At 43.1% G+C, this 23,505-nt stretch overlaps 1 protein-coding gene across 1 annotated transcript in view; it reads left to right on the top strand.

Moving 5' to 3' along the window:
• The window catches only part of TPK1 (thiamin pyrophosphokinase 1), a 1,483,703-nt gene that overhangs the window by 1,305,332 nt on the left and 154,866 nt on the right, over positions 1 to 23,505 (top strand). The window lies entirely within an intron of this gene.

Raw genomic sequence — 23,505 nt, 5'->3', positions numbered from 1 at the left:
CATTTACCTACCAAAAGGTAGGGTGAGGTGTGTGTGTATCTGCGTGTGTGCGTGATTGTGTCAGAAACCCCAAAACACAGAGTAGTGCTCGCTGGTGAGATTTTATTGTTGCTTGTTTAGCCGCTCAACCTCGCTAATCAGCAACCACCCTTATTTTGTAAAAAGATTCCGGACAGACGTAAAGGAATAAATTATTTTTCATAAGTAATGCTCTTCTTTGCGGATACTCTATGTAACTGCAGATTCTGACCTAGTGAATCCTCTCAGGCATCAGACTGAATCTGGAAATTCTTACAATATATCTTACGCATTGACAGGTGACACCATGGGCCTCAGTCATGTCTCTCTCCTGCCTCTGTATTTGACAACACAGAGTTGCGTGTAGGTGCCATCCCTGAATGCTGATGCCAGTTTATTCAGTGGTCTATTCCGTGCACTCACGCATGGAGTATGACTGACAGATTGAAACCATTGACAGTGTGCAAAATATAACTTGAAACCTTACTAACTCCTAAAAGCTCGTTCCACAAAAAGTAGAGGAGGGTGGACAGTTAGGAAACTAGAGTTAGATAGAGTATCCATAAGAAAGCAATTTACTACTTCTAATGGATATTTCTAACTTCAGATTTCTCATCTTACAAATCAAAACCAAAGCTATTGCCCATCTAAGGAGGTAGTTCTGAGAAGTGGGCTTTGCACCAAGAAGTCATGCAGGACTGAACATTCAAAATCATTGACTTTGCAGCCCTGAAAGTGGCTATAGTAGTGCATGGTGAAAGCCTGAATATCATGAATTCTTTGCAGTGGTGAGAACTTCCTTTTGGCAGCTGTAGCCAGAACAGCCCACTAAAGGGCAACTTCTGAGAAAGTGAGAAGTGGGACTTTAGCTGGATGATGGAAAATCCCACAATAAACTGTAATGACACTTGTCTGAAGGGGTTGAGGAAGCTGAGGCAAGCCCACCTTCAAAAGTTCATCTTTGAGGTATGGAAATACATGGCACACTCTTGTAAGTTACCCATCAGCACGCTTATTTTTCGTATTTTTCTGACACACCTCTCTGTATATATATATCTGACACACCTCTCTATAGATAGATAGATAGATCATACCTAGTGGCGGTTATAGTTAGGTCTGCTTTTCCATAGACAAAGTATGTTTTGGTTTGCTAATAACAATGGCCCCATTTGCTGAATCATTTTTTTGATTTGCTAATAACTTTGGGCCGGTTAGACGAATCTTCACAAAACTTTCCAGAAGAAAAGTTAATCCACGGAAGCTCATCCCTGGATAGTTGCAGGGTGATCCATCAAGCCAGGGGGCATATAAAAAGGGGATCCCAAAACACAAAATCTTCATGCATTTCCGTAGACTTACTTAAAACATGTTTTAGCAAAAACTGCTGAACAGAGTTTCACCAAATTCAACAGGAAGTTAGATCTTGGCCCATAGATTGTGTTTTTGTGATTTGGTGTAAATCCCTTCAGTAGTTTTTGAGAAATTAAAGCTAAAAAAAAATAATTGTATATTTTGGCAATTGGGCTCTCAAGTGTCCCTCAAGTATCCCGCAAGAGCTCAAAATCAAACATGGGGCCTTGTCAATGGTCAGGAGGCCCGTTTCTCTTGTGAGCCTTCATGTTCTTGTAGGAATGAGGGTGAGGACAAGGGAAGGAGCGTGGGTGGGGGACTGTCAATAGAATGGAGAAGCAGCAATCAAGTGAGGATAAAATTATGGGACGAATTAGTGTTTTAGTACCTTGGCAGATAGAAAAATGAATTAATGCTGAGATTCAAGGTGGATGAGGAAAAAGACAGCATAAATAGTGGTAACACTGTGGTAGAAGGAGGATGACAAGCATGAGGGCAGGAAAGAATATCGGCCCAATGTATGCAGTAGTTTTGCACTTGCAAAGCTTGTGTTTCACAAGATTGCAGCGTTGCAAGTGCAAAGTCAATTAAAAAAAAGGATCAAGCCACAGTGCTGATCTTTGATGCAGTAGGTTGTCATTTCTATCTCCAGGATTTAGATAGATAGGCAAGTTCGAGGGCAACCATGCTTTGGCAGTAGATCGATTAAGATATTTGTGGGTCAGCAGAGAAACAAGAGTAGAAAATAAATATCTGAAAGTCGTAAGAATGGATGGAAAAGGCAAGAAGGTTGTATATCTTATACCTGAGAAATCCTGGGGTACACTAGGCTAAAGACGAAAAGTAAGACAAGTTTCCCATGCTGTGGCGACAGATTGGGAATGGTGATGTCAGTAGGACTTAAAACAAGGGCAAATCCTCTATGATATAAGACCTTGTTTTTATTTACATGACGAGATGAAGCCTTTGATGTAAAGTAATTACCCACCCTCTGTTTAATGCCAGAAAACCCATACCCCAGCTTTGTTCAAAGGGCGCAGGACTCGTAGGTCTTGAGAGGAAACACTGGCTCTGATGATCAACACTCATTTTAAATGGATATTGTTATGATGTGAAACTCTGCTGGAATATACACAATATGCCCCAAGTGGATCTCTGTTTCCTGGCGAACATATACAGTAAGTACTGCAAACAAGGGAGAATATAAAAGCAAAGTGGTGCAGACAGGGAGAAGTTGGTAATATTGTACCTTGTCTGCATTCTGTGTTTTTCGAATGTTATTTTTGTGTTTGTCGCACAAATGCTTTCTTCTTTTAACATTCATTTGCACGTGGCAATTTCTTGTTTCAGTAGTAGAAAATTATAGAGAAGTTGTCCGAATTTTCTTTTCCCATACGTCAGTTATTCAGATTCATGGTGCAAAGACAACATACGGAGACCTTTATATTCGAGGTCTCTGGGGCATCGCCACTGGGCAATCAAGCCATCTGCTCCATCTTTTTATGGGCTTCTCATTGCCTATACTAGTAAGTCAGCTGAAGCCCCAAACCATTAGCTTCCACGCACCTTCTTAAACAGATTCCTGCCTACCAAAATGATGACAGAACTGTTTTACTGAAAGTTTAAAATCGTATGCATCTGTGAACAGAGCAGCCTGTTTTACCATCTGCCTCATTCTCTATTTATGTCTGGTGCATTATTTCCCAACAGTCAGACTTAATTTAGTGCCTTCTTTTTCATTTTTAAGAAGTTCACCTGTCTCTGCACTCCTCCTTCTATGGTTAGCGTTTGATAGGTTTCATACTCTGCCAAATGATCAATCTTTTACGTGCCGATCATGTTTATCAGTCTCTGGTATCTCTGTATTTTAACCTTCATGCTGCTCTTGAGGAAGTCTAAAATGACTGCAGAAAGCAGCAACTGAACTGAAAACCGGACTATGTTAGTTGACAATATTTATCTCGAGCCTCTAGATATTGAGTTACATGAAAAAAAGTTGTGCTGCAGACAATTATTTTTGGCACACTATGCTAAAAATGTGTGGCAACAAGGTGTACTTAAGCAAACTTTGAGTGTTACACATGAAAACTGTATAAGGCCGTAATTATAAGTACGCCTGAAAAGGAAGAGGTATTTACCGCACACGGTAAATACTCACCGGCCTTGAGATATTTGCCGGGCCTCATAAATACTTTTTTTACATGAATATGTTTTCAATACAGACAGCTCTGCTTGTTTTGCCGTCTTGCAGACTTTTTCCCATTCTAACATTCAGCAGGTTTGACCGGCCATAATCTGGCAGGGGAAATCAGCAGAGTGTAACAATGGAGATTTTCCAAATGTTAGTGTCGAAAAGTCCTAATCTTATTAAAGGCACAACGACAAGTATTATGCTTTTTTTCCTGCTTTTTAATTTACATAGCAACCAGAGAAAGTAATAGAATGAGCACAACAGACTGCACTACCAAATGGAGCATTGATTCTACTTGTAAGCCTGAGTAAAGTGGTACTACAAGAACCAGAGCCTGTTAATGACTCAATTACTTACCGGTAATTGCATTTCTCTGAGTCCTCTTCCCTCACTTCTATTCATTACAACATTGAGGCAATCCTTCTTTGTCAGACACCCATGCCACGTAATTTTATGAAATAACAGACCTTCTCCCCTCCATTCCTCCTTTATGTACAACATAACCTGACATTACCTCCAAGTTTAGGTTGGCCTGAATAAAGAAATGGGGTCTTTGGTTGGCAGTCAGTTTGCACTTTGTCCAGCGGGGCCTTCACTCTAGTCAGGGTAATGGAGATACACACTTAGAATAACCCCAGATCACCCCCTTGGTAGCTTGGCACAAGCAGTCAGGCTTTTTTCCAAAGCAATGTGTAAAGAATTGGTACCAATACGCACAGTAACACAGTGAAAACACTACAAAATGAACAGCATGCCAATTTAGAAAATAGGCTATATTTATCTAAATCAAATAAGACCAAACTGACAAAAATCCAACATATACAAGTAAGGTTATGAATTTTTTAAATAATAGATTCTTACTCCATAAAAAAATGGACACTTTGTTGATACACCTGGTTTGGTCAAAAATAAAGCCGCACCGGCGAGTGTACATCGTAAAAGTCAGCAATGGGTCGACTCCTTACTCGCAAGTGAGGCCGTGCGTCGTTTCATTGTTTTTCTCTCCCACAGGAGAGCGCTGCATCCATTTCTGGACGGGGCACCTTGGATCCACACAGGTTCACATCGATTTTTACGCCCAGCGATGATGCGTGTGAAATTCGGCTGCACGAAGATGAGAATCTGCGCTGTCTGGGATTGCGTCGATTTTAGGAGCCGCTAGTGGGTGTTGCGTCGTTTCTCAAGCTGCGATGCAGGTGATGTGTCGATTTCCAAGCCGTGATGCAGGTGGTGCTTTGATTTCAGCCGCAAGACGGGTGGCATTTCGTTTTTACAGCCGCGTTGCAGATGGTGCGTCAAAATTTTCCCTGCACGGCTCCTGTGTGTGGATTTCCACCTTGGTTCTACCAGCTACATCTTTCAAGGGCCCAGGGACTGGATAGGGCACCACTTGGCAGGGCAGGAGTCTCAGCAGAGAGACCAAGTGCTGGCAGAGGAAGTCTTTGATGGCCCTGAGACTTCAAAACAAGAGGCAAGCTCAATCCAAGCCCTTGGAAACACTTCACAAGCAGGAATATACCACACAGTCCAGGCAGTACTTGTCCTCCAGCTCTTCAGTTCTTCTCCCTGGCAGAGGTTCCTCTTGAATCCAGAAGTAATCTGAAAATCTGGGGTTTCGGGTCCACTACTTATACCCCTTTCTGCCTTTAAAGTAGGCAAACTTCAAAGGAAAGTCTCTGTTGTTCACATGATCCTGCCTTGCCCAGGCCTGGCTCCAGACTCACACCAAGGGGTTGGAGACTGCATTGTGTTAGTGCAGGCACAGCCCTTTCAGGTGTAAGTGACCACTCCTCTCTCCACTCTAGCCCGGATGGTCCATCAGGATATGCAGGCTACACCCCAGCTCTCTTTGTGTAACTGTCTAGTGGTGATTCACAAACAGCCCAACTGTCAGTCTGACCCAGACAGGGAATACACAAGCAGGCAGAGTCACAGAATGGTTTAGGCAAGAAAATGACCACTTTCTAAAAGTGGCATTTTCAAACTGACAATTAAAAAAACAACTTTGCCCAAAGTTGTATTTTTAAATTGTGGGTTCAGAGACACCAAACTCCTTGTCTCAATCTGCTCCCACAGGGAAACAGCACTTAAAAGTTATTTAGAGGCAGCCCCCATGTTAACCTAGGCGAGAGAAAGGCATTGCACCCTTGAAAACTGAATTTAGAAGTATTTCGCTGTTAGGACATGTAAAGCACATCAGTACATGTCCCACCTTTTAAATACACTGCACCCTGCCAATGGGGCTACCTAGGGACTATCTTAGGGGTGCCTTACATGTACAAAAAGGGAAGGTTTGGGCCTGGCAAGGGGATACACTTGTGTGATCGTATTGGCAGTTTAAAACTGCACACACAAACACTGCAGTGACAGGTCTGAACCATGTTTACAGGGCTACTCATTTGGGTGGCACCGCCAGTGCTGCAGGCCCACTAGTAGCATTTGATTTACAGGCCCTGTGCACCGCAAGTGCACTTTACTAGGGACCTACTAGTAAGTCAGATATGACAATCATGGAAAAGCCAATTACACATGCAATTTACACAGGAAGCACTTGCAATTTAGCACTGGTCAGCAGTGGTAAAGTGCCCAGAGTAATAACAACAGCAAAAACAGAGTCTGGGACACAGTCAAAACATGGGAAGCAGAGGCAAAAAAGGGAGGGGAGACTACACCAAGGATGCCAGGTCTAACACTAGACTACCTCGGGGGGGGGTAGGGATGTAATGAAAAGAAGTGAGGGAAGAGGACTCAGAGTAATGCAATCACCAGTAAGTAATTGAGACATTACCTCATCGTCCTACCCTCGCTTCCCTTCATTACAACATTGAGGTGTACAAGCCAGCACAGGATAACCAAAGAAGTAATGCACAAACTCATGTATATGAAATGGAAAAGGCAAGTAATGAACCACTAATCATGCGTCATAGATTCCATCACCGTAGAACCAAACACATCAGACAGTTCAATCTCCTCAACAACCCAATAATGAAAGGCAAAAGGCAACAGAGATGACTAGGTGGCTGCCCTGCAGAGCTCGGAAATTAAAGCCCTCCGAATCTCAGCCCATGAGGGAGACATTGATCTAGTAGATCTACCCTGAACATCAAAGGAGAGACCCCACCTGAAGCCTTGTAGGCCAGAGAAATCAAAGACCGAACACAAAGACTCAAAGAGGAAATGGAAGGTGCCAATCCCTAATGTACTGGGCCAAAACTCATAAACAGTGAATCAGAAAGATGGATAGGAGCTATCCAATCCAAATAGATCAGAAGAGCCCTCCTGACATCCAAACAATGAAGGCCCACCACCTCTGCAGAGGAAGGAGACTTGAAAAAAAGGGCAACAACAAATCCTGATCCATATGAAACTGGGATGCAACCTTCGAACGAAAGGCAAGAAGAGGTTTCAGAAATAACCAATCAATAAAAAGCCAAGAAAAGCGAGGTTTGAAGGAATAAAAACCAATGTAACGCCTGGCTGAAGAAACTGCCAGAAAAAAGAATGTGTAAAGCGACAATGACCAGATATCGATGGACTCCAGGGTATCAAATGGAGGACCCATTAAAGCCACCAAAGCCAAAAGACTGACCCCATGAAGATACATACTTCCTAGGAGAAGGAGGAACATTCATCAAACCCTTGCACAAACAACCCACTAAACCTTCCTTATCTGACAGAAAATTCCATGAACTTCTAAAAGTCTTAACAACTGTCCATTGAAGCCTAAGGGTGGCCACTGTCAACCCCAAGGAAGCACCATCTTGCAGAAACACCATCACATTAAACAAGTCAGAAGGTGGGACCGAACCTGTACCATGACATCAGGCACTGAAGGAACACCAGTGCTGTAAGTAAGATATAGCAGCAGACAAGCGCCTAGAAACAGGCAGAGTCCGAGTCAAACATGCCGGCACCCCCCTTATCCAGCAAACATAGCCCCAGGCCGCTAACCGCATACTGGATAGAGCATCCTGCTGTAGAACTGTAGATAGCAGTGGGGGGGGTTTAAGGCAACATCCATTCTTCTACCTACTACATCTTGAACAGAAGAGGACACCAAGAGGAGTGGGGCCAAACTGGGGCCATCAGAATAACCAACGCTTTCTCCATCTACACTCTGAGAAGGATCTGAAGAATAAGCAAAATGGAAGAAGGCATAAAGAAGACTCTGAGCCCTTCTACATGAGAGAGTGTCCAGAGTCCAAGCTAGAAATTCCTATGCCCAAGAACAAAACTTTGGTATTTTGACACTGAGAGAGCTCACAAAAAGATCTATCACCAGAACACCCCACTGCTTCATAATCTCTACAAACATCTCCTGTTGTAGACCAAAATCCACTGATGATGGAATTTTCCTGCTGAGATTGTCTGCAAGAGTATTGGAGACCTCCTCAATGTGAATGGGAGACACAGTCAGCAGCCTGGACTCAGCCCAAGGAAACAGCTTGCCTGCAAACTTTGCTTGGGAAAGAGACCTGGTCTCCCCACTGCCTGGGCACATAATCCTTCAATTTAATGATGTCTGTTCATATCAGAGCAACTGATCCCACAGAAATCGGGAGAACGTCCTCAAAGTTAAACAAACTACTTCCAGTCCCCACCAATTTGAAGATCACCTGCTCAGAGATGGGGATGAAGAACCCCTGACCAGATGAACCCCCATCCAAGACCCCCAACCTGACAGACTGGCATTTGTTGAGATAATTCTGGGAGCGGGATAGGAGAGAGGGATTCCTTGCAGGAGACAGTCCTTGAGTACTCATGACCCCAGGTCCCTCCTGAACTGATGGGAGAGTGGAATCTGAAAGGACAGGGGTTGACAAACATGACCAATAAGACAGAATGTGAGCCATCAGCTTGTGGAGACGAAAACAAGCTCAGGGAACCAGAAAACACTGTTGCTGCCAAATCCCCCCTGCACCCGCAACCCAATAACAGCCTTCTGGATGGGCTGAGCCAAAAGGCATAAAATGTGGGCTCGATTTAAGGCCATTCTATATACTGGCAAGGAAACCAACCCCAAATCAGCATGAAGCCTTGCCCCAGTAAATAGGCGTTCTTACTCTGGCACAAGGTTGGATGTTTCCAGATTTAACAGAAAAACGTGTGCCTGAAAAATGGCAAGAACCACCCTGTTGTGTGTGAGCCAAAAGCTTAGTGGAAGCATGAACTAGCCAGTCATCTAGGCAGGAATGAAGGAAGATCCCATGGAAGTAAACCAATGCCACCAAAGGGGCCAGAACATTTGTAATGTCCCATGGGACAACTTGAGACTGAATGGCAAAACTGCAAATTGAAAAAGATCATCCCCTATGGCAAAGCACAGAATTATTTGATGTGTGTATGCCATAGGAACATGCAAGTAAGCGTCCCTGAAGATCTATGCAAGTCAAAAAATAAAAAATGCATATTAAGGGAATTATAGACTGTAAGGTCACCAAAATGAAATGAACTGTCCTGGGGGATCGAAAGGAGAGCAAGATGGCGGCCGCGTAACGCAGCCGCGAAGCGTCGGCTTCGATCAGGGGAACCTCCCAGTGCTGCGGCAGTGCTCCCGTGGGTCAGAGCCTCCTTCAGCAGCCGCGCTCACAGGATACAATGTAGCGGCATTGTGTTTATTTACTTTACTTCGCTTTTCTGGGGTGATTATCCTACAGCTGGCAGGAAAGGCGGCACAACGGAAATATTGTAGATAGTGTCGTTCTTGAAAAGACTGCAAGGTCTTCAAGTGAGGAGTGCTCTAGGTCACTTGGCTCCTGTTTTTTTTTTTTTTTTTTTTTTTTGGAAGCAAAACTTCGTGGATTTGCTGACAGAGGCTAAAAGGATTGCATAGTGCCTCCCCGGGATGTGGTCTGGTCTGCTCCTGTTCTTACCTGAAGACAACTACAGGTCTGTGCTCCCGGGTGCCAATTGGGGGCAATTGTCGACGTGGACTCAAAAAACGGTCAGAGTTTCTTTACTCTATTACATGTGTTTGACACTGGGCATATATTGTAATAACGTATTTTGCATCAGAAAACAAAACAAAAAAAAAGTAGAAATGCCACCTAAGGGAGTGAAAAACGTGACTCTGTCTGGACGAGGCAAGTCGGTAAGAGTTAGTTTGTCAGCTCGGCAGGGGGGGCTATGGATATAAAACAAGGCTTAGGTGAGAAGGTGGTCTCCAAAAATAAGAGTGCCTCACTGGACAGATATTTTGAGAAAGGGAAGGACATATTGGTGGGGGGTGCAGATACCCCCCCCCACCGCCGTGGAGGAGGCCGATCCACCAGTAACCGAGGAGATGGCGGCTATAGATGGGCCCTCCCCGCATGAGAGGCAGAGTGATGTTGTAGATGTGGCAACTTTACAAAAACAAGTTACTGGGAGTCAGACAGAGCAGAGGGAGAGCGCGCAAAGCATTATGATATTATCACAGGTGGAGCAGAGGCCGGTGATATTACGTGATAATGAGACAATACAAGGAGATAAGTTTTTCTCACTATCAGATCATTCAAGTTGGTCAAGTAATGAGCAGCTGGACTTGGAGGCAGATAAAACTTCTTCTGAATTTGAATCTGAGGTGTCCTCCTTAGCACTGGGAAAGGAATTACATGAGAGTAGCAGGAATGCTACCGTCAGGAAAAAACAGAGGAAGAGAAGTGAGCAAGTAGGACCTAATAAGCCCTCCATTAACCCATTGGACACTAAGGGTCTTCAGGGGCTTCAGTGGGAGTATTCCAAGGATGATTTAACTTTATACGACAATGGTGAAAAACAGCCCAATCCTGTGTCACTGGAAACCATATATCAAAGCATTATGGAACACCAAGAGGAATCCAAATTAGAGAGCCGTAGGACTCAAATGGCTTGCCGTAAGATGCAGATCCAAATTCGTCGAGTAGCCAAGACATGTTCGGAGTTTACTACACGGATGGAAGAAGCCGAGACCCGGATCTCGCGTCTGGAGGATGAGGCTGGAGCTCACCAGTCATCTCGAGAAGTGATGGAGAAACAACTTGAGGACACTCAGTGGAAATCGACAGATTTAGAGGACAGAATGAGGAGGAATAATCTGCGCGTCCTGGGTGTACCAGAAGGACTTGAAGGATCAGACACACATAGCTTTATGGTTGCACTTTTCAAGGAAGCTTTTCCGGACTTACAACAGTGGGATTGGGACAAAGAGGTTCAAAGAGCCCATCGATTTCCTTTTAGCAAAAGAGGACCAAACTCAGAAGGAGGAAGTGGTAGACCTAGAGTAATATTAATCTCTTTGCTTAACTATCAGGCAAGACAGGTCATATACGACCGAGCTCGACCCAACGCTAGAAGTAAGGCTAAGGGATGTGAGTTTTTTGTGAGACCAGACTATTGCCATAGTACTGTTGATAAAAGGTGGAGGCTCCGTCAGTTAATTCAGCCACTTCAAAGTAAGGGGGCACAGGTTTTTTTATTAAATCCAGCTAAACTGAAAGTAGTAATGGATAACAGGACCCATTACTTCACGTCAGAGGAGAAAGCAAGGGCTTTTTTGGGTGAACTTAACGGTCCAGCTTCCTAAAATAGATTTCCTGGATTAAGACACAGGGTGGGGGCAAAGTGGAGAGGGTTAGGAGTTAAGCCCTGAGAAGTCGAGCTGGGGGTAAGAGAGAAATCTCTTAGGATTAATCCCCCCTTTTAGAAAAATTTAGATAAAAATCTTGTTTTTTTGGATAAAAATAGGGTTTAGATAGAAAGAGATAGAGGCAAAGAAAGGGAGAAAAGGCAAAAGAGAAAAGAAAAAGAAAATCATGCACTGGGTGGGGACGGTCGGAGCGGAAGCTTTACCATCATCAGGGACAATGAGATCCCATACTCTCCATAAACTGGGTGTAAGGGTAGGGGTAAGGGGGGGGTGCAGGTGGGTGGGGGGGGGGGGGTGGTTGGTAACAGGGCTGGGGCGCAAGGGGCGGGAGGATGGGAGAGGGGTGGTGGGGTGTGGGGGGGCACTAATATAGGGAGAAATGTTCAGAATAATTTAATGAAGACATATCAAAAGAAGATTAAGTATAGGATTCAATATCAACAAGTTGGTTTCTTTAAGGGAGAAAGTAATGACGTGAGACTGGTACACCAAACTGAGCGATATGGCGAATAGATTAAGGATTTGTACATTGAATATTTGCGGTCTTAATAGCCCTCAGAAAAGGAAAAGAGTGGCAGCAGGTCTTAAACTAATCAAATCAGATTTATACTGCTTGCAGGAAACGCACATTGCATGGAGTAAGCGAGAACTCATACGAGAGCTTGGGTTGACGCCTCTTGTTTGTACCAGACAGGAGGTATCGACACGTGGGGTGACGATACTTGCCAGAAATAATAATGTACATGCTTTTAGATCCCGAGCAAGTAATGATGGACGGTGGGCTCTCATAGAATTATCTGTGAATACATTCAAATTTACCCTCTGCACTATATATGGATCAGTCTTTGATGAGGCTGAGCCTCTGGATACGCTGAACATGGAACTAGTCGGATGGCCCTTACCAATAATTATTTGTGGCGATTTAAATATTCATTTAGAGGTAGGTAGCAGTAGCATGGGCACTCAGAGTTTATATCAGGGACGAAAGCCCAAAGTATGGAAAGCTCTAAGGAGGTTAGTGAGGGAACATGGGTTGAGGGATGTCTGGGAAAATATTAAAACTTTAGATCCAGGGTATACCTATTATTCGTTCCCACATGCCAAATTAGTAAGGTTGGATTATTTTTTTATATCACAAAATTTAATTCATGGGGCTGAAATAGAATGTAAACCCAGATTCTTATCAGATCATAATCCGTTAGTATTGTCTCTAATAATAAAGGGACCATCTAATCTGCGTCGTGTATGGACATTTGACAGGAAATTGTTGGCTGACCGAGGATATATATCCCATATGAAAGAGTGGATTCACCGTTTTTTTTATATTAATAGGAATACGGCAGATCCGGGGATGGTATGGGACTCATTTAAAGCTGCGGTGAGAGGTGAAACTCTTAGCTATAGTTTGGGAATACAGAAAATCAGGGGGAAGGAAATCGTAGAACTTCAAGAAAGATTAATATTAAAAGAGAGGGAATTAGCTAGTAAAATTGCTAGTAGAGAAGACATTATTCTCACTCAGACCCAGATGGCGATTCTTAAGGCTAAAATAAATGCTCACTTGAATAAAACAGTGGCAGCCGCCTATCAAAGTCACCGATTGGACTGCTATGAATATGGTGAATCCACAGGAAAAGTCCTAGCTAGACGGGTCAGACAGAAGGCAGTCAAACAGAATGTTTTGAATATAATCGATGGCAATGGGCGGAAACATACAGAGTTAGAAGGAATTCTAGAGGTTTTTAAGGGTTACTATCAGGATCTGTATAGTGAAGATATAGTGTATTCTGAACAGCTACAAAAAGAGGTTAGTGAATTTCTGGGGGAATTAAAAAGTACAAGGCTCTCTTCTGAGGAACAAGTTACATTAGACGCACCAATTCATATTGATGAGATAATTGGGGCAGTGAGTTCCCTGGCAACAGGGAAAGCTGCTGGGCCAGATGCAATACCACTTGAATTCTACAAGACTTTCTTGACAGACATCAAAAAGGATATGCATAGTATTTTTTGTATAGCGCAGGCAGGTCAGGCGCCTTTATCATGGAAATGTGCAAGTATTATAATGCTAAAAAAAAAGATAAACCGACAGAGCTCCCCAGTTCATATAGACCTATATCCTTGTTAAATGTAGACGGAAAGATTTATGCAAAGATTCTGGCCAGCAGATTAGCGAATGTGATAGTCAGGTTGGTTAAAAAACAACAACATGGGTTTATCTGGTAGAGACACAACAAATCATATAAGAAGAATAATATCCATGTTTGATCTTGCAGAACTATATCAAACAAATTTAGGATTATTACTTCTGGACGGCGAGAAGGCATTTGATCGTGTATCGTGGAAGTTTCTATGGGAAATCATGCGCTGGAAAGGTATAGGGAGTGGATATATTACAGCTATAATAGCTTTATATGTAGCCCCAAAAGCTAGAATATGCATCGCTGGTTTGGAATCAGATATTATCTCAATCTCTAGGGGGACTAGACAAGTTCCCCCTTGCTCTTTGCTCTAGATATTGATTCTTTCTTGCTGAGATTAGAAGAATGCAAAAATATTATACCTCTACTATATCATGGAGAAACATATAAGGTGTTTGCATATGCTGATGATGTAGCTATAGTGACAAGCAATACGGAGGAAGCTATTAAGGCAATAGAAACAGAGGCAAGAGAGTTTGGAAGATACTCCGGATATAAGCTGAACTCAGATAAAACACAGATAGTATGTTCTGAGCACATTTCATTAGTAGATAAACGGCTGGTATCTGAAGCGGTGTATCTGGGGGTGAAGATTACATCAGTGGTTAATCGGTTGGTGGAAATCAACTTTATCCCACTATTAAATAGAATAAAGAGGGATTTAGACCGTATGCATAATTTGCACCTATCACTAGAGGGTCGCTGCAACGTATTGAAAATGATGGTTCTGCCAAAAATCCTATATTTATTTCGGGCCATTCCCCTTGAGGTTGATAAAAAATGGCTTAAAGGATTGGAAAAGATGGGGAATAATTTTCTATGGGGATATGCTAAAACGAGAAGGGCAATGAAGTATATGACACTTCCCAAAGATCGAGGCGGGTGGTCAGTCCCTAATTTTACACTGTATTACTACGCCTGCTGTCTTCAACATATGGATGAACTTATAAGGGGAAGTTTTAAGGGTAATGAAGAAGAAAAACCAACCCCTATTTATACTATGATGGTGGGTGGGGAGGCAAGTGGTTGGTTATCAAAATTTGAGGAACCAAGTTACTTCAAAAAAGTAAGATTTAAGCCTTTTTTATCCGCCTTTAAGGTTTGGGCTCAGATCAAACGGAATATGGGACTGGCAAAGATTACGGCTTATACACCAATGAAATTTTCAGTTATCTCAAATCACATTTTTAGGGATCCCATACTAGATTTTTGGCGTTCTAGGGGAATAAATAAAGTCGGAGACTTGTATTGTAAATCCGGTTGTAAATCATTCATGGAATTGCAGTCCCAATTTGGCTTACCTAAGACCCATTTTTAAAAATTTTTGCAAATACGAAATTTTTTACAGTCTCAGAAGTACGGCAGGGTACAGTTGTTGGTGATCCCGGTAGTTGAGGCTGTTAAAAATGGGGCAAAGATTGGCAAGTTATATAAACTATTAACAGAGTTACAAGTAGATGATATGGTACAACAGAATGAGCGATGGATTGCACGACTTGGAGTGACTGGAGAGTGGGTGGACCAATCCTTAGCCATGGCTGATACAACATTTATTTCAGCTAATTTAAAAACCCAGCATTACAAAACACTGATGGATTTATATTATACTCCAGCAAAGCTGAAAAAGTGGGGGATATCCTCTGGAAGCTGCAATCGATGTGGGACAGTTGAAGCTGAGATAACGCATATGTTTTTTGCATGCCCAATGTTGCAGGGAATATTAAACGAGATAGAGGTATTCCTTAAGAAGATCACGGATTGCAATATACGAATTACTGTTATGCTGGTAGTATTGGGAGTCGTGGACTCACCCGAAAGTATGGAACCTGCACTGTATAAAATAAGGCGATTCTTATTTTTGTCAATGGCAATATATCGCCTATGTATTGCTACAGATTGGCTTAAAAAAGAACCCCCCACGTTTGAGGGTTGTCACTCTAGATTACTTGACATTTATAATACTGAATTAAGTCTTTATAAGTTAAAGGGTCATAAGAAGAGATATAGAGGAGAACGAATGTGGGCACCACTGACTAGATGGTTGGAATATCAAGACACAGTTTAAAAAAAAAAAAAATGTGTTCATAGTGTTCATAGTTTTGATATGTGATATATACAATTGTTTTATTGTTTAAGGTCTTCTTTCTCCCGTTGTTTTGTTGTTTTTTAAAAAAAAAAAATTTTATTGCTCTGTTTCTCTGCACGGATATATTATGTCTTCTTCTCTTGTTTATTTCTTGTGTAACCCCCTCCCTCCGAAAAAAAAAAAAAAAAAAAGAAATGAACTGTCCTGATCCAAATTTGCACCCTTTGCAGGATCAGCACCAGCCTGAAAACTTCCAGGCACTGCCTGTACCAGAAACAAAAAGAAAGAAGTGCCTTTTCCTTCCACTGACATGGTTACCAGAACAACTGCTTCTTTTCCTAGTAGGACCTGCACCCCACATTTCCGGAATCCTGGGGATAGGAGACCAGATGGTGTTCTATTCAGGAGACAGGCTGGCGAAGTCTAAAAGATAGCCGTTCCTGACAAAATTCAAGGCCCGTTGGCTGTTTATATCCTGATACCAGGCCTCCTCCAAAATGGTCAAGACTTCTCCTTGCAGCCCTTTTCCTCCTGCCAAGGATGACTCTTTGGGCAGAAACGACTGCCCATGCCCTGAAAATGGCAGTGAATCCTTCCTGGATGAATGAAAGGGAGAGGAAGGCTTATCGCCGAGCCCTCATCCACAAATAAAACGTCACCAGCAGTTCCATATGTACTAGCAAGGCAGAACAATCGAGCTCCCCCTGAATTGTAGAGGCCCACTTTTCAAAGTCTGAGACAAGAGACTTGGCAGCATAAGCAGAATGAATTTCAGCCAGAAGAGTCAGAATTTCTGCAGAAAAAGCTTTCTTACGAGCCCCTTCCACCTCCTTATTGGTTGCATTGTAAGGAGAACAACCTTCTGGGTTTAAAGCCGTTCCACCAATTAGAGAAGCCAGCATGGGATCCACTGTAACATTAGCTGGCAGAGAGGCTTGCCCTCCTCTAGTAAGGAAAGCTTCTGCAAAAAACAGAGAACTGAGGAGCTGGCCAGAACAGGCCATTCTCCAACCAACAAGTCTATACTTCAGCCATGAAAAGGCATTGGAAAAAACTGTAGGCATAATATACTGAGGAAAAAGTCCTTGTCACTGCTGCCTTAAACAACTTGCAAACGTCTGCCACTGCAAACGAGGCCAGAGGGTCAGCAGAATCACCAGACTAGCTACTTCGAGCAGAAAGTGACTCACTCTCATCTGAAGAAGACAAGACATGCCTCCGCTAAGATGCTGTCTCAAAAAATAGTACAAAAATCTACCAAGAACCAAGCACTAAGATCCTGCGAGCACAAATTCACGTGATCGTGTCCCTGAGCTATAGCAGTCTGCTGGACCCAAAATACTAAGAAATGCATCATTGTCTAGGTGACCATTAAACGGGCTGGACACAACTCCAAGAACAACATTACACCACATGAGTAACATTCATAAAAATTAAAAAACAACCTTATGCAAGGCCCTTTCTATAAGTGTCACAACCGGCAAGCAGAGGAGCCTATCTTTCCCCCGATTGGCACCAGTGCCAGTATTCCGGTCTTCATCCGGATGTACAGCCGCAGCCACTGTGAGCTGGCATACACTGTCTTTCCGGCTCGCTCCTCACAGGCTGGCTCAGACCACACTGCTGCTCCCCCCTGCGGTAGCACCTCTCGGCCGACAGGCTGATCAGGCCGACTCTGCAGTGTCCAACCAGCAACACAACTCAATCCATGTTGAAACCTAACATCAAAACTCCAGGAAATATTAAGAAACAGCAGTAGCACCACACACGGCAGGCGCAGCATCGCGGTGTCTGGTATGACAAATATAAAATGGGAGGAATGAAGGGGGGTCTTTTAGACAAGAAAATCCCATGGTATGGGTGTATGGTGAGGTATAATTGCTCAGTGTCATAATAAAGGGAAGCAAGGGAGTGGTGACAAAGTAATTAAATGTTAATAGTGGGCCTGCATCATTTATTGTGCCACCCATTATAGTAGCCCTACCATTGCAGCCTGCATGCAGTTCTAAACTGCCAGTTCGAGGTGTAAACCTCCCTTTTTAATACTTATGTCACCCCTAAAGTAGGCCCTAAACAGCCCATAGAATGGGGAGCAAGTTTTACATGTCATGGTATAGAAGAACTCCCAAATTTGTTTTTTACTACTGTGGGGCTACCTCTCCTTTAAGATAACATTCAGTAACCTTATTACATTTAATTAGTGCTATCATTTGATTGGGAGCAGGTAGAAATATCATGTCTGGTCTCAAAAGAATTCTAATTCAAAATTGTTGTGGGATTTTTTTCCTGTATTGAGTTTTCACTTTATTACTGTTTCTTTGATCTATAAATACTTTACACCAGTGGTTCCCGACCTCCTTAGGAGGTCTGTGACTGCTTAGAAAAGTCACTCATATTAACACATTAAAAAAGTGTATATAAATTAAGTGGCTAAATGTACAAGTTTAAACATACTCTAAACGTCAAGGAATTTGAAATAATAGGCCAAAAAAATTATTAATATCCTCAGATTGATTTGTGTGAGCAGTGCAGGTGAATCAAACAGAATATTGTGTGGACGATGTGTGGCTTCAATTGAATTTCGAAAAGTTCCAACCTTCCTAATAAAATTTAAATGTTTATATTTTTATTTTATTTGTTTTCAAATTAAATAAAATCTGTGTTATCATTTGTGTACCTGTATGATAGAATACTTGTTTCTGTACTTTTTTGTATTGTTTTGCGGTTCAGATCATCAAGAATGTTTATGGATCGGGGTCCCCAGCTTCCAGTAACGACTCAGTGGAGATCCCCGGATTACAATGAGAATTCATTGAGGGTCCTCGGGTTCCAGTAATGAACTCCCCCCAACCCCTGCCACCCCCTGCAAAGAAGCCGATTTGTAACACTCTTCAAACAGTGGTAACTAGAAAGAAATGGTTCATATACAATCAAGTTCAGCGCGAGTCCCAAGTGTCTTGAGTGCCAGGGGATAAACTAGTGTTGTTTTGGGACTTAAAAGTGGGGGATGCTTGTGCCCCATTAAGCCAAGGAGGGTTAACTTAATGCCAAAGGTGAGCCAAATTCTCAGGACACTCTGGCATGAGATCAGTGCTCTCTATCAAGCTTAAAGAGGGCTGTGTGCTGCTGAAGGGCTGTCAAATATAAGATAGTGAGGTGAGCAGGCTCACTAAGCAAGTCACTGCTGAGGCTCACCTGCAAACCTTTTAATCTTTGTTATTTGTCCCTGATAAACATGACAGCAGGTCCTCTGGGTTACTGTGCTGGCTATTCCAGAAATGTGTCCATTGTGCAAGATACATTTCTGCCGGGCCTTCAATCTTGAGCTCTAGGAGTGGAACACCGCTCTTCTCAAAGAGCAATGTATCACCTCTTTTTCTAGGTAGGTCAGAACATCCTTGTCAGATACTCTGATCCACAGACCTAGTCCCAGCACAACATCTCTCCTCTGCTAGTGCTGTAGACCACCTTGAAATCAAAATCAGTATAAAGTAATTGTGGTATACAGCTAGTGTGTGGCTGAAATGGTAGAACTATCAGGCACCCAGTGCCCAGTCCTTTAGCATGCTCCATTCATATTAAAAATTCCCAGGCAGCCAGATCAGGAAGTGTTTGACCAGACAGCCTTAGGGTGGTCTTCCCTCCAACTTTTTGCCAACCTCCTCTACTTTTCTGACTTCCTTTTTGCTGGCTTTAGGACTCTTTTTGCTTTATCACTGCTAACCAGTGCTAAAGTGATTGTGCTCTCTACCCTAAACATAGTAACATTGGCGTATCCCCCAACTGGCATATTTAATTTACTTATACGTCCCCTGTAAAGTGCACTAAATGTGCCCAGGACCTGTTAACTAAATGCTACTTGTGGGACTGCAGCACTGATGGTGGCACCTAGTTAAGTAGCCCTTTATCCATGTCTCACGCCTGCCATTGCAGAGGCTGTATGTGCAGTCTTACACTGCCATGTCGACCTGGCAAAGTAACCCTTTTGCCAGGCCTAAATCTTCCCTTTTTGTATATGTAAGTCACCCCTAAGGTAGGCCCTGGACAACCCATAGGGCAGGATGCAGTGTATTTAAAAGGCAGGACCTGTATTGTTAGGTTTTACATGTCCTAATAGTGAAAGTGTCCCAAAGTCACTTTTCATTACAGCAAGGTCATAGGATAACATTGAGATTAACTTATTACATCTTATAAATGCAATTCATAATCTGGAAAAGATAAACCTTTCGAGTTTGGTGTCTCTGGAATCACAATTTAAAATCACAACTTATGGTGAAGTCGGATTTTAAGTTGCAATTCCAAAAATGCCACGTTTAGAAAGTTGGCATTTTCTTACTTTGGCTATTTGGTTCCTGCTGCCGTCTCTGATCACTCATCTGAGGTGAGTGACAGCTGGGGGATGTGTATTCCCCCTAGAGTTGATGGGCCTTGAGGGGCCATCCTGGCAGTATGGAAGGGAGGAGCTGGCCACAACCTTTCTTACATCTGAATAGGCTATGTCCTGTCCCCACACACAGCTGTATAACCCCATGTGGTGAGCCAGGGTGGGAAGGACAGGCCCTCTGTGCACTTCAAAGGTCTGTCTTGGAAGTCTCCCATTCTTCAAAGGTCCAACTGGGTATAAGTACTGGACCTCTGATACCACCAACTCGTGACACTTCTGAAACTGTAAAGACTTTGCCAGGAAGAAGAACTGCTGTGCTGCTGAAGGACTGCCACTTTGATAGACTGCTGACTTGCTGTGTTCCCTGCTACCTGCTGCTCTCTCTTTGCTTGGTGAGAAGAACAGGAGCTGCATCACTTGAACCCCGAGTGACTCCAAGGGCTAGCTGGCTGGCCTCCTGATATGAAGTCTCAGGTACATAAAAGACTTCCAACCACCCTGCTCCTGCACCTGGACTCTGCCATCTGTGAATCTGCCCTGCCAAGTGGTGCCACCCCAGTCTTGGACCCTTGGAAGTGGGCCTAAGGTGTTTGCTCCAGCAGAACTGAAGCATCCTCTGCTGCAGGAGCAGAATCAATGCATTGCTGCTGTTGCGTGGAACAGAACTGGCACATAACCTTCAGAACTGTCACTATGCCACTTTTCCCAGCGCAAGGTTCTTGCAGCAGCCTTGATGACAACACTGAATCCCCGCATCACAGCCTATGCACTCGTCAGAACCAACGCATCGCCTTGACTACACAATGCATCCTCTAAACCGTTTTTTGCATTGTAAGCCCAGGTGCCTGGATTTTCAACATCAACGCAGCACGAATTTGTGCCCTACCTCCGCCTCATCTCGGAACCGATGCACTGCCAGTGTTGCATGGAGAAAATTGATGCAGCACCTCTATTGCATGGTTTGGAACCGATGCAACGTTCCACAGCCAAGATTTAGGTTACTTTGGTTCTGCGGACCCAACTGGATCCCTGTAGCTGGTCTGACGTTACCAGATATGCCCAATTGGCGATTGCTTCTAAGTGCTATTTTACAGTTTATTTTTAAAAGATTCATACCTCAAGTTCTAGTTATTAGATTTTTGTAATTTAGGTCTTGTTGATTTATTTATTAAATTCAGATCTATTTCATTTGGTGTGGAATCTTTTTGCATGGTGTTTTCACTGTTTTACTGTTTGAAGTGTTGCACTGACACTACATGTTGCCTCTAAGTTAAGCCTGACTGCTCTGTGTCAAGCTACCAGAGGGTGAACACAGGTTAATTTAGGGTTTGCTTGTGCCTTACCCTGACTAGGATTGTGGTTGCTACTTGACCAGGACTCACTCCGAGCCAACCAGCAACCCAATTTCTAACAGGAAACATTATTGCAAGCACTTTCTTTAGAATTTTTAACTGTAGGTGTGGTGGTGATGGAGGTGTAGGTAAACAGCTCTCTTTGCCTTTGTTTTTTGGAATGGAGTTGCTGTTTTTTTGTTGTTGTTGTTGACTGCAGTGAAACTCTGCTAAGCACGTCCCATTACATGTGCTCGGACCCCTAAACATGTATTGGCTAAATATCTGATTGGCACCCTTAACTTACCCATTCTAGTATATGGTGCCCCATGTCCCAGGACCTCTAAGTTAACTGCCACTAGTGGACTGCAGCACTTACTGTGCAACCTCCAGAGGGCCAAGATAAAACATGTCTCCAGTCCTGCCACTACAGACTGGTGGTGCAGTTTTAAAACTGTCATTTTGTCCTGTCAAAAGGAACCTTTTAACAACCCTTAACTTTCCTTTTAAATACTTACGTCACCCCCTGATGTAGGCTGCCTTAAATTCCATTGGGGCAGGGTGCGTGACATTTATATTTAAAGTTTCACATGCTTTGGGATATTTGAAGACTCCAAAAGTTGTAATTCATTATGGCAAGGCTTGGTCTCCCATGGGTTAACACTGGTTCACAATGTTACGTTTAATAAATGTTTCAGTTACTCATTTTAATAGTGTTTTAAATTCCACCTTATTTTCACAGTCGGATTTTATATTACCATGAAGGAACAGACAGACTTCCCTGCCACTGTGCAGTTGTTCCATGACTGCCGATGGCTCCTCTGGAGGGAGTTGTGGATTTCTCCCAGACAGTGGACAAAGGGCTTTGCGTGTAGGAAGGCGTCTTTCTTCCCAGCGCAGGATGGCCTCAAGGATGTGCCCAGCCTCTTCTTGAGTTTGAAAGGATCCCTACCCTGTCACTGGCAAAGGTAGCTCAAGCCTGAGATTGTCAAGCATCAGGGTTGAGAGGATTACTAGGCAATCAGTTCAACTTCCCATAGCTATAACAGATCTGGAAAATTACCTGAAAATCTAGTTGATCTAGTGGAAAACCCTTCCTGTTTAAAGACAGAAGCCCTCACTCCCCCCAGTGGATGGCATGCATGATCATTGGGCCCCTCCTGGCATCTTTTCTAAGGAGTAGATTCAATATACAGGGGAGCTTTGGAGATAGAGTGTAAATGTCTAGCTATGCCACTCGTCTGGTCTAAGGGGCTGTTAGGTTGTGCCAAGGGGATAATGAACTGGAGAGGAATAAACTTGCCTACTAGGTGGAAATGTGCATTAAAATGAGTTCCCTATTGGCAGGGTAAAAAAGATTGGGGGATAGTTCTACCCACAAATTGAGGTTGACATGTTTCTGCCCATATCACCCCTCAAAAGAGGTGTCAGTGGCATTCTTCAGGACTCAAGTCGCCCTATCTGCTCTGGCAAATACGTTTCAAATGTAAAGATTGCATTTTACCCACATCTGTAAAATTATGTAAGATGTCAGGCATCCACCTCAATATCCTAACTAAATACATGTAGTAAAGAATAAAAGACTCACAGCATCAGCTAATGCATAAACAATAACTTCATAGATGTGACTAAATTTGTGTACAGAGTGGGGAAGTGAATACAGATGTAAAGGAATCCACTACAAAACCATAGTAAATGGTGCATCGGGATATAGTTCTCTCACCAGTATAATTACATGGTTTCAATTTCTCCTCGAAATTGTAGCAAATACAGCTGAGACCCCCTGAACATACAGAAATCACGAACACATGAATCTCTGGATCAAGCAATCAACAGACATCACTCATACAATGTAGTTCTCATATCACGTACTTAGTGGGGCACTAATCATATTGGAGCGTTCTTGTTGTAATACTGTATAGTGCCACGCTTCGGAAGGATAAGGACCTGGTACAGCCAGACAGATTTATGTTTAGTAATAGGTTTTGTACATACCAAGCAACCAGTATTGAAACACCAACCCTATGAGCTAATTGAGCATGGCACATGAGATGCGTCCTTCCAAATATCCAGATATACAATCACACTCATCAGGCACTTGATGAACATGTGAGGTATTAACTCTTCTCCTTAAATGCACTAAGTACTGCAGGATGTAGACAGGTTGCACCTGCTTTTAAAAATAATGCCCTTACCTAATGGTTCCCCGTGGCGTACTGGCATCTTCTAACAAACATTGGAAATGTGCGCTGTCTGACTGGGTCTGCTGAAATGCAGCAGGTGCAGGGCGTAATGATGTCATGGTACCGCTAAGAGGCTGGGAATTGAAGTCCTGTGC

The sequence above is a fragment of the Pleurodeles waltl genome, chromosome 10 (genome assembly GCF_031143425.1).
Source record: "Pleurodeles waltl isolate 20211129_DDA chromosome 10, aPleWal1.hap1.20221129, whole genome shotgun sequence".
NCBI lineage: Eukaryota > Metazoa > Chordata > Amphibia > Caudata > Salamandridae > Pleurodeles > Pleurodeles waltl.
Note: the sequence above shows the minus strand (reverse complement) of the source record. Positions and strands in the feature narration are given on the sequence as shown.